A 20,137-nucleotide genomic window follows, 5' to 3' on the forward strand; every position below is an offset into this window, starting at 1 on the left:
GTACTTTGATTTTAGACTATTCAATTTATCTTTTGATGTTGCGTATCTACTTCCAAGACCTTCAGGATCATGCTCTAAAACCCTATGACGTCTTACTCAAGTTCATTAATGCACCAAAGTATGTATGATAAAGTATGTACCTGTGAGATAATCTGGAAATTGCAACAACTGTTCTACAGGAACTAAAAGTAATGTGTTTGGTGGAATCTCAGCGTAAATTCATATTGAACCACCAAAGAGTTAAGAATTAGATCATATCTGATAAGGTGTCCTCTATTGCATTTTTAGACAAAATCCCTGAAAACCACTTTTTTGCCCTCTATTTTTTTAAACCTCAGTGCACGTAACTCAGCTCACCTCGCCGACATGATGCAGGATTTCTTGAAAATTGATAGCTGAAGCCCAAAGAACACTTTACATACCCATTCACAACTCCCAGGAACGACACCTATCAGGAGTGCAGACACGATGTTTGATGGTGACTTTTAAATAACATTTGAACTCATTCCTTTGCAGCCTGCACTTTCTCTTTTTTAAGTGGGGTGAGGTGGAGCCTTGATAGGTGGTGGTGTTTGAAGACACCAAGGGCCAAAGTTCAGAGAACTGGTGGTATGAATTGCCATGAGTATGATTTGCATGCGGAGGGAGAAGAAGGGCAGAGTGGTAGGAAAAGCAACCGAGTGCATAAGATTAAAGTAGAGAGGCCCTTGGCCAGGTACATGTTAGAGATATATAATTCAGACCACCATGTACATCACTTCTCACTTTGGCTCTTGGACTCGCCAATTAGTAGGACCCATTTCTAGAGTGTTACGGTTTGTTGGCCTTGACAATACAATTTAATCATCCAATGCGACAATGCAAACAGCTGTCTCAGGAGTGTTTTTTAGATCTTGGCCAGTGCAACCACATCCATGTTCCTGGGAGTCCACTCAGTTGAGGACCCCTGCCTGTGGTTTATGGTTTATTTTCCCTATCTCTATCCTCACATGCTTACAATTAAAACTGTATGTATCTTTATTTAAAAAGACCCATAGCCCTGAGGAAAAGGCTGTGGCTGGCAGAGATGAGAAGAGGAGATGGTCAGGGGCAGACTGAAGCTGTGGGGAAGGAAGAAAGGAAAGGGAAGCTCCACTGGGAGAAAACAGCAAGCACTGTGAAGTGGCAGGGTAATCCCATGGGATGGGCAAAGGAAGCACCTAGGCATAGCTCACAGGAGCTGCCAGGAGATGGTATGAAGAAAAGGGAGTTCATAAAGGGAGGAGCAGGAGAAGGGGGGACGCTCAGAAAGCATTGCTGGGTGGGACTATTTAAATAAGTGATTTAATTAGTTGATTTTATTAGCTGACTTTTTTTAAAAAAGAAATTGGATTAAATCCGCTTAAGACTTATTAAAATTCATTTGAAAATTTGTGCTATTGCAGTTTGGGATTAAAATTTAACAATAAGCTAAATTATAAATGCTGGGGTTTTCTTTAATGCCACTCCTGGTAAGATTTCTTATTTGAATTTTACAGAGCTGCAGTCAAAATACAAAATATTGAAAAATAAGGACCTCATCTTGCAAACACTTAAGCAGGTACATAACTATACTCGCATGGATAGTTTCATTGTTTCGATAGCACTGCTTATATGTCTAAACATGTGCATAAGAGTTTGGAGCATCAACATGGGAAAGTAAAGAGGAGGAGAAAGTTTGTTACCTCATTTCTGTATGTAGTTCTGTGCATAATGAAGGGTTTATCTTGACATTGGTCTGCTCATCAGTAAGAGTTAAAAATTGTATTAAAGTTAATGTTAAAATTATCTAATACATAGAGTAAAGAAAAAGTTTCTGTACATAATGTTTAAATTATCCCAAAGTACAGAGTTTGGTTTAAAAAGTCATAGAATACATATAGTACATAATCTGCAATATCCCCAATTAAGGTTAATAAATTTAAATGATAGTTTAAATATTAGCATCCAAATATTAAGATACATCACTCATAAAAAGTTACACTAAGTGTAGCTTGTGAAAGCAAATATACCAATGAGTGTGGATTGTCCCTCAGTAATTGAGAATTTAGGATAGGTTGTCCTTCAGTAAATACAATCCATCAGAGAAGGGTATGGATACCAGCTCTGTAGGGTAATGAGTGAGTGAGACATAAGTCCCCGCTGGGGACAGCCACAGGAGAATGAATATAAAAGAATCAGACAAGGGTGATTGAAAGGACACTGACCTCCTTCCCCTCCCTTTTTCTTGTGTTATGGAATGTGCACGGAATGTTATCAGAGGAGTTGAAATCAGTGGTTGAAATTTTTCCATCAAGGCTTTTTTCTCTCAGAAAACTAGGCTTTCAATGAAATAATTTTTTTGTAGACAGTGTGTGCTGTCTTAAAAACTTATTTTTTGATCAAAAACCTGGACACCAATTTTTTTTCCCAGTTTTAGCAGTTTTTGGATTAAGATGGTTAGATTTTCAGTTTCTTGATGAAAAGTTAAATTTTTTTCCCCAGGAAAAACCCTGGCGTTGTCCAACCAGCTCTTAGCTATCAGGCGTTGGGCCTGAATGGCTTCAGATGTGCTAGGAAGAAGAGACGCTCACAATCTCTCCTGATATGGAATAGAATGAGGAACATACACAGGCGTCTCTTGGTCCTTCTTCCCAATGGAGGGCTGACCCATTTTGACCCCCAAACCTGGGGTCTGCAGAGTCAGCAACTGTACCTGATCCACACAGTTATCACCATGCACTTTCTCATTTTCACCTGTAAGCACTTGGTAGTTTGGAAATGCCCCCAGCTCTCCTTTTCCAGATATTCTTACTTTCTGACATTATTTGATGAGTTCTAGACCTCCTGAACCCCATCTACTTAATATTCTGCTCTGTGAGAATAGTCTCAACATGAACATTCACTCTGATGGTTTGAAATGCTCCATGATGCCATATCGAATCCAGTATATCTCATCTTACCTTGCTTTGAGAAACCATTTTGATAGAGGCTTCTGTTTTTTCTGTCTTTTCTTTCTTCCTGTCTCCTTGACTATGTTCTTTCCCTGTAAGGCTCAATTGTGATTCTGGCTGCTCAGGGGGAGTAAGGTAAATGAGATATAGGAGTCACTAGATCCTATAGGAGCGGGGAGCAGCTGCGACCTGTCTGCTAGTTCTCCCTCCTGTGCCGTTGGATGTGGAGGGGCTGGACACGGATGGAGGAGTAGGCAGAGCCTTGGCTCAGCTGCCTTGAAGCATGCTGGTCAGTACAGTTGATCCATTGCTAAGGGAAATGTGTCAGGAAACGGGCTGACATACTTTATGGCCCCCATGGAGCAACAGGGAGGCAGGGACTGAATTGCGATTCTCAGAGCCACAGTTCGGGCCTTGTAATGCTGCTGCTTCTATGCACTGCCCCTCACTTAGGCTGGATTGTAAGGTGCCAATCCATCCCATAGTGATTGACATTACCTCAGCTGAGTCACTTCCACCCTCTTTCTCTCCTATATTAATGTATCTCAGTTTAATATATGAGGTGCTCATCACTGTAGTTTTTGAACTTCCTGACCTATTTCTCCTGTAAGATGGATATTTCAGTGTATGGTTTTCCACGGGTCCACTCTTCATTTAAGGGTTCCATTTGGCACTCACCAAATGTCATGCTTCCTTTAAAAATGATTCTTATAGACTGAAGCTCAAATCAACACAAGAGGTACTCACTATCAGTAGTGGAATAGTTAATAAATCACCCCTATATACATGAGCATTAGAGTGGAAGGATAACAAATGGTATAAATATTTATTCTTATGTTTGTCATGCAGGTAATGACATGCCCCCCTACAAATAAGATAGATAGTGCAGGGGGATATGAGATAGGAAGTTGGCAAAAGAGGCTTCTAAATGAAAATGTTTAATGGATTTGAAAAAGAGACAAAATACTAATTTGTTGGAGATCAAGCTGAAATGAAATCCCAAAATGAAGGGGAAAATCTGAGAAATTAGAATAGAAACCCCCCCAATATTATATTATAATTAAACTAGCTGAGCTATCATCTGAAAAATTAGTATATGCAGTGTAAATTGTGAAAATAAGTGAGTTTTTGTGAATGGCCTAATCCTTGTATTTTAAAAATGGTAGCAAACCTACTAAAATGATATGCTTGCTTGCCTGTATATTACTTTATTGTTACTATTCAAATCAGTTACCATACAGCACTTAACAAACATATCTATCTATCTATCTTCTTCTATAGTTTTTTTTAAACCACCCTATAACAAATGAATATAATTCTCTATTAAATTACATAGGATGATTCCCAATACCCTTATTCATGTTGCATAGCTCCTTATACTTGCACTGAGAGTAGTCTTAAAAAATCAATGGAGTTACTTGTTGAATAAAGTACAGTGGGCATATTTACAAAGTTCATTCTGGTTGTAGATGTACTGCAGGTTCCAGTGGTATTTCATCTCTTTTAAAAATGGGGAGTACTGCTGGAAGTGGTGTATCTTTAAAACCAGAATGACCTGTATATGTGTGCTGACTATACTATATGAGTAAGGGTTTCATGATCTGGCCTGTAGAAAGGTTGTCATTTCCTGTTACATTTTCCATAGAAACAGATAGGACAAGCACACACAATATAACCAATTAGGTGAAAAGGAGGGGGAGGGGGAGCGGAATTTCTTGAAAGCAACCAACAGAGAGGGGCAAGAATGGCTGAAGCCAATTCATTAAAAATGCAAGCAAATATTAATAGGTAATGTTTTGCAAACTTCTGTTTGTTTATAAATCCTGCATCTGTTGTGCCTTTTTTTCTGCAACAGAGCAATATTCAAGTGGGTCCATATTCAAGATGATCGAAGTCAAAACTATACTGTTTATTGTTATGCTTTTGATTCTCTGTTTATATCCAGAATATGTTGTTGTTTGTATTACAGTAATACCTATGGACTCGGATGCTGTGCTACTAAGGTTTAATCTGTGTAAGCTTCAGAACTTCATTCTCTGCACCTCAACGTCTTTAAACCACGATTTGAGGACTTCAATTGCTTAGACATAGATTAGAGGTTTGTTACAGGAGTGAGTGGGTGAGATTCTGTGGCCTGCGTTGTGCAGGAGGTCAGACTAGACGGTCAAAATGGTCCCTTCTGACCTTAAAGTCTATGATTCTATGATTTGATTGTGGTGAAGACATGAATAAGTTATGCAAGTTGCGGCTGATATTTGGACCAGACCACACCATTATGTGTCCATCATATAGCATACAGAAAAGCTATTTTTGAAATGTTTTAAGAGTTCGGGGGGGGAAGGCTCCGAAAACATTACTCAGACAATTTTTGGTATCCTTTCACCTGTACATGTTTAGTTAACATGAGTCCAATTAATCAAATTGCACAGGGCTGAGAAAGTCATAAAGACACCAGGTATAGCTTTTGCATATCTAAAATGTCATTATTTTTGACTCCATTGTCTTGGGATTTTCCAGGGTTAGAAATAAATATATAGGTCCTGTTGGGAAGTGGGCAATCTCTCCTCCCTAAGAGGATAAAGTTCCTATTTTCGAGACCATGACATATAGCACCTAACAGTGTCTGACAGAAAACCTGCTCCATGACTGTACCTTGTCCATCTGAGGCAGGCAGGTGTAAGACTTTAGGAGAAATTATTGATTTGGGAGTAGATGGTAAAAACACCTATATGGACAGATTGTTCTTTTTTGTCTGTTTTTTTTTTAAAGATTGCAGCTTTCTTAAGATGCTCAGGAGTACAACATGTGTGTGTGTGTTTGTTTTTTATATTTTACAGCCAAGAGAAAGGGACTAGTGGCCACAGAGCAAGCAAGGGATCAAAGTGAATGATACTTGTATTTATCGCTTGGCTTTTAAACTGATCACATGGTTATTACCATCATGTATGGTATCACATACCCGTACATGTTAGTATATACTATGTACTTCCATTAATATAAAGTACTTATGAATAGAGAGAATTTTTCATCCAAAACTTTCACCTTACAATTCACATTCAGGTTGACAGAAACATTTTGTGAATTCATGTAGAACTTTTCAAATTGGTTTGGTCAAAAAACCCCAAACCACACAGAAGAAACAAAATATTTTTAGTTGAATGAAATGTTTTGTTCGACCCGAGCATAATAACTTTTTAAAAAATTTTTTTGGTTCATTGAAAAATTGAAAAAAATTTCATTTTGGGTCACCCCGAAACAAAATATATTTTCAATTTTTCAGTGCAGCCAGTGAAGTAAAAAATCAGTTATTTGCACAGCTGTACTTAGGAATACATTTATAGAACACTATCAATCAGGTCATAGTTCTCTGAACAATATTTTACTTACTTGAATTACAAATAACACGTAAGATGACTAACTGGAAGAGATGAGGATTTTTTGCTCCCCATTTGCGTCCTTCGTGTATTTGACAACAAGTTGTGTTTATTCAGTCAGTTTCTCCTGTTATTTATGTGGGTCTTTCACACAATAGTGAGCAAGAAACAAACAATAATGTGATTATGAAACCATGAACATTGGCAGAACTACACAGGGGCAGAAGTAGTACCTAAAACTACTTTAAATTCAGTTTATTAATTAAAAAACCCTGAAGCAGTTAACCCTTTTTTTAAATGATAAAAAGCACAATAACAATAAATTAGTGAGGTTTAAAAAATCCCAAAGCCCCTATTGCAAGTAGAGTTTTTACCCTGAAAAGTGCCAGACTTCATGAAGTCTTGAGAGTTTTAAAGAAATCATAATTAAGCAGTCTATGCTTCTCCCTAATTAGTCTTTTTATTATTTTTGCCTTATATGTTGCTATTCCTAAATAAAACAATGCCTACGTTTAGGGAAAAAGTTCTTGTCAATCGGATACTATTTTTCAAACAAACTGATTAGGGTTACTGTATATACCGAGAGCTGTGTTTGTTCAGTTACAGTATATTCTCACTTCCCAAAAAGAGATTACTGTGTCAGAATAGCTTATTTTCAAATACATTATTTTGCAGCGTTAAAAGGTGTGCTTCACAGCAGATAGCTGTGCTATTCTATAGTAGAGAATATATTTATGAAGTTGTATCTAATGAGAATTCATCTTTTGTCCACTCTTGGGACAAGTTGGAGTCTCATTGTCAGCTGAAGTGCTCTGTTCTGCTGCAGAAATCCATTTCCAGTATACCGAGAGTTAACTAAATGTGTGGCAAATGTGAAACAATAAACATATTGCTGCAACGATCAACTCTGAGGGCACAGGTTGAGATATTTTTGTGCCACAATTATTATTTTGGATGAATCTGTTCCCCCTTAATTGTAGTTATTGCTAGATAATACTTATTCCTGCCATGAGGGCAAGGGACTGGACTAGATGACCTCTCGGGGTCCCTTCCAGTCAGAAGATTCTATTGTACTAGAATGTTTCAACCTAAAAATCAAAACACCCCAAAACACTATTGCATGGCATGTCTGGAAGAGCATAGTTTCCAGATATTAAGAACTCAAAACAGCTCAAACAGTAGCCCTGTAATAGGGGACATTGGATCCCTAAACACAGGGGGCTTTGTTGGCATTAATTACAACAATCAATGAAAGTAGATGGAGACAATAGAAACGGACAGCCACTGCTCTAGGAATTTTCTTGCTGGGATAACTAGATAAACTTGAACTAGAGGCACCAACAATAGCATAAAAAAGCCTTGTCTAACTAACAAAGTGGCCTGAGAAGACAGCTACCACCCGGCTGCTGATAAAATCAAAGGCAGGTCTGGAAAAACTGCCCAAAATTACAGGAAGTGTATGGTTGTGGAAAGACAGCTGTATGGCTTAGTTCCAGGTGTCAGAGTTGCAATGTCTGCTGCCTAAGAGATACAGCAGATTAATATGCCGGACTGTCAGGAATACTGTCCATGAATTTTAATTGGCTGGTCATTCCGCTCTACAGCTGGTGTATCCCCCAAGAGGAAGTAGTGGAACGACCCACTAGAAAAATGCTTAATACCCCCCCCCCCTCAAAAACAATACAGCACAAGCACTTCTGGAGTCTATAGTAATCACTAGCCAGCCATCAAATCTTTTTAAATTTTACATAGGCCTGTTCAAACTTGGAGGTACAGAGCTTCTGCATGGTATTCTCTGCTCCACTGTGAGACTATATTGAACATTTCCCCCCACTAAACTGGGCTGCTAACCCCAACAAGGCTGGGCCCAGGATTCTGGCGTGGCTCGACCCCCAACCCTGCTGTGGTCACCTAGGACAGGGGCTAGGGTGTCCCCACTTCGGGGTACTCTCTCTGCACTGGGCACTTCTCTGACCCACTGAAAATTACATACAAGTTAAAGCAAATGCAAGTTATTTAATCAACAAGTAATTTTAAAAAGAATAAGGAAAAATGGGAAAGGTTAAAGGAAACACATCAACCCGCTCTGTGGCAGGGAACATCACAAACAGTGTCTCTGGAATGTCAGGGCAGTTCACAGTCTGTTCCTTGTAAGTCCCAGGCCGCCTTCTCAGGCCCTGGCTGTGCTGTAGGGATGCTGTGGGTTGGACACTTGCTCTGGTGGTGGCCTCACGCTCTCAGGCTCTAAGTGGTAGGACCCTTCTTCCCAGTGTCGCCCCCGCCCTGTCGGGGTTATGATCCAAGCCTGGCCTGCAGAGCCTCCTGGCCCAGGGTCCCCCTCGTTCTCCTCAGCTGCTCACCGCACCCAGCTCTGGACTGCTCCAGCCCCAGCTGCACCACTCGGTCTCAGCACTGCTGCTGCTGCTCTGCCTCCAGCTCCCTGGGCTGCTTCTTTGGCCCCTCGGCCTCTGGTTGCTACAGCTCTGCTCCGAGGACAGGTCTGCTCTGCAGGCTGCTTCTGTGACTCTGCTCCCAGCACTTACCTGCTTCCTGGGCTGCTTTTCTGGCCCCTCTGGCTCTGGTTGCTGCAGCTCTCCTCCCATGGCAAGTCTGCTCTCTCTGGGCTGTGCCTCTGGCTCTGGTTGCTGCAGCTCTGCTCTCAGGGCAAGTCTGCTCTCTCTGGGCTGTGCCTCTGGCTTTGGGGCTACAGCTCTGCTCCCAGGACAGGGGCTGCTCTCTCTGGATCTCGCACAGCTCTGCTCCCCAGCTCAGCTCAGGCCCCTGCTTTCTCCTTAGCTCGGCCCCACTCTGTCTGACCCAGGCAATTCCAGCTCACACGGAGGATGGGACCTCCCTGGCCTCCTGACTCCCTGATGAGCCTGCCCGCCCTGTCATTCAGGCTGACCTCGAGCATTGGCCTCTCCCCATTGTTCCTGGGGGCTGTCAGTCTCAGGGTCCTGATTCCCCATTGACCCTTCCCCCTTTTTAGTACTGGGAGCTATCAACTAAAACACCCCACTGAATGTTAGTAAGGGGGCAACAGTCCCCTTACACAAAGCAAGCCCATGTGCACTCTTAACCTTCTGTGTCTCCTCTGTAAAGCCTGGCAGCCATAAATTTTGTGGCCTGTCAACACCAATCCTGAATGATGACACTTACCCTGGACCACCTGCCCCCTGATGACAAAGGTAGTTAATTGCTGCAGTGAAGAAGCAGTGGAGGAGCCAGGCAATGGAGTGTTAGATGTTTGCCTGTTAAGCAGACTTTAACCAGAACATCTGAGCTCAGGAGGAAGATGGTCCGGTGGAAGAGTGTGCGTGTGCGTGTGTAGTTTGTTAATCATGAAGGTAAACCCCAAGGAGGAGGTACATTTGGTCCATATCCTAAATATGTGTGCTGTGTTGAAAGCAGAGTGGAAACACCATGTGCTTACAGATTCACGAAAAGGAATATTTTCATAAGATCCATGGCTAACTCTCCGTTAGACATAGTCCAATAATTTCGTAAATAAAAAAACACTGACCATCCCCCAATCAAAATTTGTCGCTAAATCAATTTAGAGATGAACACACAAACCCAAAGTCCTAGTACTTTCAAATTGTAGGGTAAGTTTGACTCTAGATACAGGCTTTCGCTTTCAGGTTAAATAAGTTCATGTAAATCATCTCTTCCAGCTAGTTGACTTGCACATTTCATCCTCCGGTTCCCCTTTAATTCCTGGTTGTATGCTGAAGTAGTTCAAGAAGTTTGTTGGTATATATAGTGGCACTGAAGTCCAAAATATGTAAGTTCAAAATGACCAAGAATTTTCAAAACCATAGAACTGTGTTGGTATTTTAATCCTCTTCCTCAGTCAACTGAATGATGGAACCTGAAACTAAAGGTGAGAGGATAGCTGCCCTCTAGAAAGTAATTAACATGCTTTATTATTTTTGTTCCCTACTGTAACAGTAGCCCCTGGAGTCAGTGCATACTGACCCTGCCATGTCAGAGGGGCATAGCCTTTTGTAATCCTGACACACACACCTCCGCTACCATATGAGAGTGTCCAGAGAATCAAGCAGACTCTTACTGATGCTTCTGTGTGCCACACCTTTATTACATCTACCTTTTCAGTTGATAAATTAGAGCACTTCAATAACCATTGGCAGATGTACTTTCTAGCATGTCTGTCTGAGGCCAGATTTTAAAAGCTAGCTGCATGAAAATAAATTAGCACAATTCCAAATGTTGAATTTTGAGAATCTGCTGCGCTGGTGCTTTTGTTAATCCTAAAAGATTAAATGGATTCAATACCTTAGATCGCATTTCTACTAAATTTTTGTGATGGTTCAATAAATTTTTTAACTTTTTAAAAATAAACACAGGAAATCAGCAAGAGAGTGGTTTCTGAAGTGCCCTGGTTTATGAAATTCAAATGTCTTGTAGAAGAGGGACTTTTATAACTGAAAAGTCTGTTGATAGCTGTCTTCCCATGTTAATCAATAGCAGAAAAGAGCATTTCCTAGTCTGTCACAGCTGTAAAGAATGATTTTTTTCAACAAGCCAGTGAATTAATTAATGCTATCTATTCTCCCAGTTCTGACCAAAGGTTGTCAGATTCCCTTAGCCCATATATTGATCTGTAATATAACCTTCCATTTCCTGCTTGTGCTATTAAGTGGAATAAAATTCATAATAATTGCACTCCTGAGCAGCTGTGCACCTATGCAGCGTTGTAGGATCACCAGGAAAAGTTGCCATACACAGTACTTGAGGAGAACTTCCCTTTATGTGTTGATGACCTTTGCTGTTTAATTAACATTTTCAGTGTGGATGAATAGGAAGAATATGTAATATATTAATCAGCCTTAAAACAACTCTTTCTGTTTTCCAAAGCCAAATATAGTATTTGCGTTCATTAGAGATAAAATACTTATTAGCTGCCTTAGCGCATTTTTCCAACAATAATAATAATGAAGGGCTTTCAGTAAACTAAAACTCATTAATCTCCTGTCTTTTTTTTTATTTATCTGATGCCAAAAGCAATACATTTTTGTACTCTACTGCAGATTAGAACTAAGCTGTGGATCGTGCCTCCTTCCTAAACAAAACCTGCAAAATTATCAATTTCCACAGCTAACATTATCTCTCGTCTCAGAAAGCTGCTGCTTATTGTTAACTGCATGTTTTGTTTATGCAGATATCTGTGGGCAAAGGTTATGCATTCTTTCCTTGCTCACTGTTGTAATGCATGGTGGCTGCAGGGACCCAAAATCTGTGTTACAGTCTGTGCAATTCAGAATCTGCAATCCTAAAATATAAGAAACATTTACACATTTGCCTAAAGTGAGAGAGACAGAGGCAGATTCTCTCCTGTGTCAGAGCTCCGCTTTGGCTCCATCGCCCCTTGGAAGTAGGTTCCTTAATGGATTCTACATCCGTGGAGGAAAAGTGTAACAGAGCTCCACCACACCTGCCCCTGAGATTCCTCTTACACCCGAAAAGGTGGGGTGGAGAGGGGCAGAGGCACAGGGCCAGTAGAGGCACAGATATGCCAGAAAGGAGTTTCCCTATGCCTAGGGAATTCTCTGCTGGGCAGCTGCGGTTGAATTATAGTGTAACATTACCCAGCACAAAGGGGCCATAAATTCTCTTGAAAATTTAGTCCATGGGCACAAGACAAAAGACTTTAATCAGCATAATTTCTTCCTCTATGCATTTGCTGTAGTGCCAGGGCCTTTCAAAAGGACTGTGCAGCTTTGCCCATATGGTGAGGCAGTATGTCAAATGGAGGTACTTTGAGAACACTGTAAAGTTATGGACTGTTTACTGCTTAGTTAATTCTCATTCATCACAGAGTTGAAGTTCTTTGGCAGCACTGAACAATACCACCTGACTTAAATAGTCAAGGTATCAACATATGATACTTAAGATTTTGCTGAAGCTATTCATTTTGTGTTTGTCAACATTACATTCAGACACTGCACATTAACTCAAAACACATTTTTGATGTAAATTATTATTATTATGAAATGTAATACCATGAAAACAGTATGGTGCTACCGCTCCTTGTTCCCTCTCACGCTCATTAACTCTATTACCAACAAATATTTTGTCATTCAAATTTAGAAACCTGCATTTTTTTTTTTTTAGAATGAATTCGGGGTGTTTAATATAATGTGTGTGTTCATGGTAAAAAGTAATTACTGGCTTGTTTTCATCAGGACAATGTCTCTATTTCAAAACTTTCTTTTAGTTTTTTTAGCTGTGATTTGTTGGTGGGAGATGTACGTCAAAGTTGTCCATTGACAACCCAAACTTTGATGCAGAATACCTGTTCAAAATAGAATGGTTCCTTTTGGTACATTATCTTTTTCTTCCATCACCATGGTGCCAAGCCCATCACAGTGAGAAGCAGATTAGCAAGAGTCTGTGTTTTGTATTCATCATGTACACAATTATCTAAGCTGAAAAACAAGTTAGCCAAGTCAAAATCTGTGCTCAAGCATCATAAGTTCCTTAGAGTGGTTCTCTGCATAGTGAGCTCAATGAGAAACGTCAGAGCCTCAGAAAGATACTGAACTTGTTCAAGAACAACTCAGCAATTAAGCAAACCACATTTTTGCATAGTCTGTCTTTTTGTTTCACCAGAGAAAAGTTAAGCTGGTCCCATTTCAGGTGCTTTGATTCTCTTCTGTAATTGAGCCAGCCACTAAACTGCATTGGATATGCCTTCTTAGAAAGTGTTGAGGAAGACTGAAAATCTCCACTCAATTTTTCACGATGCAATAAAAGAATAAAAAATAAAATATAAAGTTCTGATGTCATGGAATATGGAATATTGTACTAGACAATACCACAAATACCGTGGCAGTTGTGGTACTACATTGTGATAATTACTGATTTTATTTTATGACACGCAAGCAGGATATCATAGTTTTGCTTGGTTACATCAATGACTGAGTTTAAATGAGAAAGGATTCACAATTTTATCCATGGTCATTACTGAGTATTAACATCAGGCCTTCTAAAGATGTTGTCTCTACCAATAGTCCTGTGATGGGAGCAACAGCCCCAGATTTAGCAAAGGTAATATCTAGACTTTTATATCTTCAATCCAAGAATCTCAGTCCTCAGTTTCCTCCAGATGCTCCATGAGCCCCAGTCTTCCACATGCGTAGCTGGAAAACCCCAGATGTCTTCACAAGCCTAAATCCCTGTATTTTTCTCTCTAAGCCCCAGTCTTCCTAGAAACTACCCAGTGAGCCCTCTCTGCCCCTCTGAAGCCATCAGATATCTTTCCCCATCGGTCCTAGTCCTTCCCCAAGAACCCCAATCCATCCTATAGTGGGGCAGTCACCCCACTTCAGTTGGAAAGAGGTTAAAAGCAGCCAAGGGAGGCTGCTTGGGTAGTTAGCCACAGGTGTGGTTGCACCCAATTAGGGCACAGCTGGCCCTGATAAAAAGGGCAGGCTGAGAGATTTGGAGGAGAGCTGGGGAGCAGAGAGGACCAGACTGCCTGGGAGAGCAAGCAGGGTATCTGAAGCAGAGCAGAGCTGGGGAAAGGCAGGCAGAGCTGAGGAGCTCTGGCCTGGTGAATTCCCAGGCTGAGGCCTTGCTAAAGGCCAGGGGAGGTACTAGGGCTGCAAGGAGGCAGCGAGGGCTAGAAAGGCAGTAGGTCCAACCTACTTTATTTCGCTAGAGTTCATTGTTTAATTTTATCGTCTTAGTCTGTTGTCCGTGAAGGCTTTTTTCGTTATGTTTAAGCAAGATCTGTAACTGCCCAGTTTTGCTGAGGCAGTAGGTGTCTAAACTGTGAAAGTTGGTGGGACAAATTCACCCACACATGTGCACTGTAATTACATCCGTAATCACCAACACTCTTATAGAGCCTTATGCTGGAGTCTTCTTTCTATCTCTTTGCTTCCATTTCTAGATGTGAATGGCTTTTCCACTTAAAATCTATTAAAAATAGGAAAATATTTGGTGGGTCTCTGTGTCAAATTAGACTTTAACCTCTGAGGTAAATGTAGGTCTGGGATTGTTTTGTTTATTCTTATGAACCATGTCTTTTTCCTGTGGGGGTGGGGGGACACACTGTCTTTTACTGTCATGATCTTTAACTGTGAGGAGAAGGAGCTACTGGTTCTTTGAACATGCACCATGGTATGGCACAGTAGAAACATTCATTTTCTTTCTTAAGCAAATCAGCAATCTAATTATTGATCTATAAAAGAAAAGGAATTAATATGACCTACTGTATCCTCTGTAGGTAGGAGTATTTAACAATGAACTCTGCTTAAACTTCATAAAAGCCTCTTCAGCAAATCAGCAGAAAAATATTGATCTTAAAATAAGCATGTGAATTTTAATTGTATTTTGTCTTTCCACTGGAGGACCATTACTTTATTTCGCTAGAGTTCATTGTTTAATTTTATCGTCTTAGTCTGTTGTCCGTGAAGGCTTTTTTCGTTATGTTTAAGCAAGATCTGTAACTGCCCAGTTTTGCTGAGCTTTTCTTTTCACGAGAGCATATTGACTCCTGAGAGCTAGAGAGAAGCTTTTAAGATCATATTGCCATCACCAAAATCTCAGTAACTTAACGATGGATTTCTGGTATGTCTGTTAAATGGATAAGGAGGATGCTAAGTACAATAATTACCTCTCTCTCTACTTAAGCTCACAGATCAATTGATGTTGATTATGAACCACCATCTTCATAACATACCTTTTAATTACATGCACGTTTTTATCTTTAAAACCACATATATCTCTAGGTTAATCCTACCTCTGTCACAATTGACTATGTGTTTGGTAATGTGAAACTGCAACTTGGCCACCCTACATTTTTTCATAATTTCATAAATAGGGGATGGAATTAGGGACAAACTGTGAAACAATGATCCATTCACTTAATAAGATGTGGTGTCAGCTCAGAAAACTAGCCATTATTGAGTGATCTGGTAGGCATTTTCAGCAAAAATATAGATATATATTGACGTCTCTGGGGAAAATGCACACAGACTGGACAATAGACTTGGTACCTTGCTTCTGATAAACTTGCTCTTTTTTGGAGAAATTTAAATCTAGGCATGCATACAGCTTTCCCAAAAGAGAAACAAAAATGGTATATATTTAGTTTAGTTTACAGCTGTTTAGAGCTGTGCTATCTGTGCAAAGCTTGAGAAGTAGTGTAATTAAATCCATGTCCATATGCCTTTTTTCTTAAAAGAAGATACCAAACAGTTTTTTTTTAGTAATACCCATATTTCAAACCCTTAGAGGTAGCCAATGATGATTAGTTGTTTGCTGACGCCTATGGTTTTTTCCCCATTGCATGTGGCTGCCCTATCAGTGCCTCATCCTTGAGTTTGATTTTTTACATCTGCTCTGTTTCTACTGGTAACCCATTTTAAGGAACATTATCCACATTTTGAAGGTACATCTTCGGTTTTAATTACAGGGCTGACAGCTGCAGATCTTGTGATGCCATGGTAAGTCCACTTCATTCAAGATTGTTTATTTTAAATGGAGATAATACATGCCAAAAGTAATACTTATAAAGCCCCTGATCCATTACCATGTCCCAAATAGACCAAAGAGGGAAAATCCCACTGATAACATGTAAGGGTGAAGAAGTCACATCCTCTCTTTAGCTCCTTACCTTTTGTTTATATTTTGTTCCATATTTGTATTTCACGAAGCTGCACTCCAATCTTATTAAGAGAAAACAGAAGTAGCAGTTGGTTTTGGGTTTAATTCTGATGTTCTTAGTTTATTCAGTTCTCAGTCAAACAAACTCCCATTTACAGGTGGGCAAAATTGTTTGGCTGAACAGTAGATTCATCAAAAAATGCAGTTTTGGGGTAACCAAAATTATTTGTGAATTCACGTAGAATTTGGTGCATAGCCTCAGCCAATAAAAAATTAGGGAAAAAATGTGAAAAAGCTGAAATGATTCAGTTCAGCGTTTTCAATATGAAATGTTTTGACTTTATTTTCAAACAATATTTGGTTTCTAGATTTAGGCATATTTCTTTAAAAAAAAACAAACAAAAAAACTTAAAGGGGTAACTGCCTCTTCCTCCCTGAAAACAAAATTAAACACAAATATATATATATATATATATAAATCATTTCAGGTTGAATAAAATGTTTCATTTGACCCAAAATTATTATTATTTTTTCCATTTTCTATTGTGGTGAGAAAAAAACAAACATCTTCAGTTTTGGTTTGAAATGAACTTTTTATGTTCAGATTTTTCAGTTCAGCCACTGCACTGAAAAATCAGTTATTTGCTCAGCTCTACTCCTGTTGTCCTAACCCCAAATAAGTGTTAAGCTAAATAAAGTCTGGTGTAGATCACCCATACTGGGCTTTTGCACAAACTCACAGACTAGCTCTAAGGTAAAATTTTCAAAAGTCCTTAAGTGACTTTGGAGCCTAAGGGTGTATCTTCACTACAAGTGCTACAGCAACAACATCTAAAGTGTAGACACTTACTGCAGTGACAAAGGGATTTTCTACACTGAGACTGAGGTCGGCTTAATTATGTCTTTCGGGGGGGAGGAGTTAACTTTTCACATCCCTGAGTTATAAATCTTGGCGTAGACCAGGCTGTAGTCTCTCTAAAAGTTAAAGGAGAATGTGACACATAGGAGTCTGTCACTTTTGGATAAGGGTTTTGGGTTCCTAAGTTATTTAGGCACTTTTGAAAATATCACTCCTAGCATAGCGATCTCTTTCACTTGCAGTGGAAAAGGCTGTAAAGGTATAAGACTTTATTTGTACTAAAATAGTCTCAGTATGTAAGTGACTACCAGCAGAAGTTTTCCTTCACCTCTTTGAGCAAAACCAGGGAGGTAATTTTGAGGAAGCGGAAGAATGGCTGGACATTCACTGGGCTGTCGGAGAGCTTCTTCGTAGACTATTAGCCTGGTTGCTTACTATAAATAATAGCTAGAAATGAGAAATGTCTGGTTGATACAGTTCTGAGTTCTAGCATTTACCTTTTGCATCTCCCACCCCTTACAGCAGTTGAATTGCAGTCCTGAAACACAATTTGTAGGTCTAGCAAGATGTACTTAAAGGAAATGGAAAACATGGTATGATGTTCTCCTGCACGCAAGTAATAGGAATAAACAAATACTGCCCCTGGTTTAGTCAGGATCCCCATGTGTAGTGACATTAAAATCCTTGTGGGAACACTGGGGATGATTGTTTATTATTTGTATTATAGTAGCTCCTACAGGATGAGAACCCTGTTATGCAAGGCACTATTTGAACACAGGCCCTCCACCGAAGAGCTTAAAATCTAAATAGAGAAGACAAAGGGTGGGGAAAAAAGTATTCTATCCCCATTTTACAGAAGAGGAACTGAAGCACGGAGAGATGACGTGATTTACCCAAGGTTACACAGGAGGCTTGTTGGTAGAGCCTGGAAATTGAGCCCAGAGCTCCCAAGTCCCAGTCCCATGCCTCATCACCAGATCATCTTTCCTCTTGTCTCAACATACACTTATGCACAGGTGACGGAGGCGTACAAGATCTTTAAAGGAACTTTTGATCTAGATAATCCTGCAGCTCACTGAGGGAAACAGATGATGATTGATTATGAAATAGCCTCCAAAGCTAATATGTATTTTAAATGGGAAACTATGCCCAAGCTGAATTAAGATGGGCTCAACAAAGGAGTTTCTCAAAATTCCTGGCATCTCAAATGTAACTCAATCTAGGTGTTGCTTTAAATAGGGTCAGCTGGCAAAATTTGGACTTGATTCTTACTTTTGTAGTCCAGATATCTCTCTTTAAAAGAAAGAACAAACAAACAAAAAATTGCTCCCCATAAGAACCCAGAAGGATGAAAAGGGATATCTTTAAAATGCAGATGGGAAAACAGCCAACAAGGGAAAAAGAAATATTAAAAAGTGCCAAACATGCAGACCTGTCATCCTTTGCCTTAATGGGCACTTACAAATGTGCAAGTTGCAAGAGATGTTCTTCCACAATATGATTGTGGTTATAAAACAAACAGCATGGTCAATAATATGATCTAATCTGATTGAAGAGGTCAGTAAGAAAATTATTACCCACTTTACAACCCATTAACATCAAACCCACATTACAGAAATGTATACGATAGATTAAAAACTTGCTTACTTAAAGCAAGACCCATTAAATAAACTCCATTATAAAAGTTTTTTTTTTTACCTTTGAAGCAAAAAAGAATACCACCCTGGTGACTGGAATGAGGTGGGGAGGGGATGAAAGAGTCTGAACAGGTTGCTGAGGTTAGGTTTTTGATCTCTGCATCTGAGAAGATCATAGTTAATAGATGCGTGGGGGGGGGGGGGAAAGAGGGGAGTCATTGTTCTGATGATTAGCTTTTGCCTTTTGATTGACAAATTTGGGGGGGGGGGTAGCAGAAAGGGAGCAAAGGAAGCTGAAGCTGTTGAATTAAGTTACTGGAATTTTGAAACAAGAAGGTCCTATTTGGCATGAGAGAGCCTTTTGGGATCTTTGATGGCATATAGTATTTTCTGTATCAGGAGAGACCCAATAATCTAGTCTGGTGTCCTGCCTAGGACATTGATTAACAGCAGATGTTTCAAATGAAGATATAAATCCCCATAATGCACTTACCCTTCATTGCATAATAGTACAGGTATGTGTCTTTCTGATACCAGTGATCAATTTATGCCCTGTAGCATAAGGACTGAGAGCTCTCATAACTTTATATGAGCCAGTGTAACTGCAGATGCTAATCTTAATCGTATAAATGAAAGGAAAGTTATGGAGGAAGGGAACTCTTACTCATTAGCCTGAATTATATCCTATGGCAGTGAATTCCATAAGTCATTTACTGTAGAAGAGTAAGAGAAAATCCTATTTTGTTCTTTGGCTGCCCATAATAAGAATGGATTGTTACAGGAATTTAGAGTCTCTTTGCCACTTCAGCTAAGCTTGGTGGAAAAGAGTTGTTAATCTTGTTAATCACAAGAGGTGGGTGCCACCCCATTCCATGAACTGAATGATTGCAGCCATGCATTCAACAAGCGCTCGCAAGAGGCAGGTGCCACCCCATTACAGCACTACCAACTGAGAGACTACAGGCACATGCCCTTGAGAGAGGTGGGTGACTACCCCGTTACAGGATGCCTGAGCTATATGCTTCAGTGATGGTGCTAAGACACTGGTGGCAAAATATAGTACTTACATGGTCCATCTGTGGGCCCATAGTTGTAGAAGACGACCCCGATTACCAATAAAATGATGGTCCCTCCATGTCAATTTACTCAAGAATTGGATGCGACTCACTCTTCTTTTTAACATGCCATCAAAAGCCGGAGCCACTGAAATTCCAATGACTAAAGCAAACTTGAAATCAAAGAAACTTGTCAGAATTGGCTGGAACAACACACTAATTTATCTTCTATTCTATTTTAAAGGCCTCCGGTTCAAACCCAGAATGGATCATATTTAATAAAGGCAGTTTGATTCTGCTGTACAGACTGTGTGTTCCAATCACTTTAATAAACCTTCAGTCCTTTAATGGAATAGCCCCAGATGTGAGAAGAGAGGATCAATGACTAAGCAATTTGTTCAGAGAAATTTTCATCTCAAATGCCTCTTAAATATAATAAAAATTATTAGGGATTTTAATGATAAGTAAAGTCACATGTAAAATAGTTTAACCTTTTCCCCTTCATATGATTCTCCTTTTCTATTCTGCCTTTCACTATACTCTATGTTATACCATGATCAAATAGATAGGGCAACAAACTATACATCAGCATTGCTCTAAAGGTTCTGGGTATCTTTTTTGCTTT

The 20,137-nt window shown here is 39.7% G+C and overlaps 1 long non-coding RNA gene across 2 annotated transcripts in view; it reads left to right on the forward strand.

Annotated features, from left to right (window-relative positions):
- The first annotated feature begins 344 nt into the window (after positions 1–344).
- The window catches only part of LOC144930766 (uncharacterized), a 29,805-nt gene continuing 10,012 nt past the window's right edge, over positions 345–20,137 (forward strand). Inside the window, exons 1-4 of one of the 2 annotated variants that reach the window (XR_013636125.1) lie at positions 345–478; positions 1,518–1,579; positions 4,921–4,965; positions 15,771–15,801. This is a non-coding gene — a long non-coding RNA (uncharacterized LOC144930766). Of the gene's footprint in view, positions 479–1,517; positions 1,580–4,920; positions 5,044–15,770; positions 15,802–20,137 lie in introns of those variants that run through there. The other variant, XR_013636124.1, reaches the window with a different exon arrangement.

This window comes from Lepidochelys kempii, chromosome 7 (genome assembly GCF_965140285.1).
Source record: "Lepidochelys kempii isolate rLepKem1 chromosome 7, rLepKem1.hap1, whole genome shotgun sequence".
Lineage (NCBI taxonomy): Eukaryota > Metazoa > Chordata > Testudines > Cheloniidae > Lepidochelys > Lepidochelys kempii.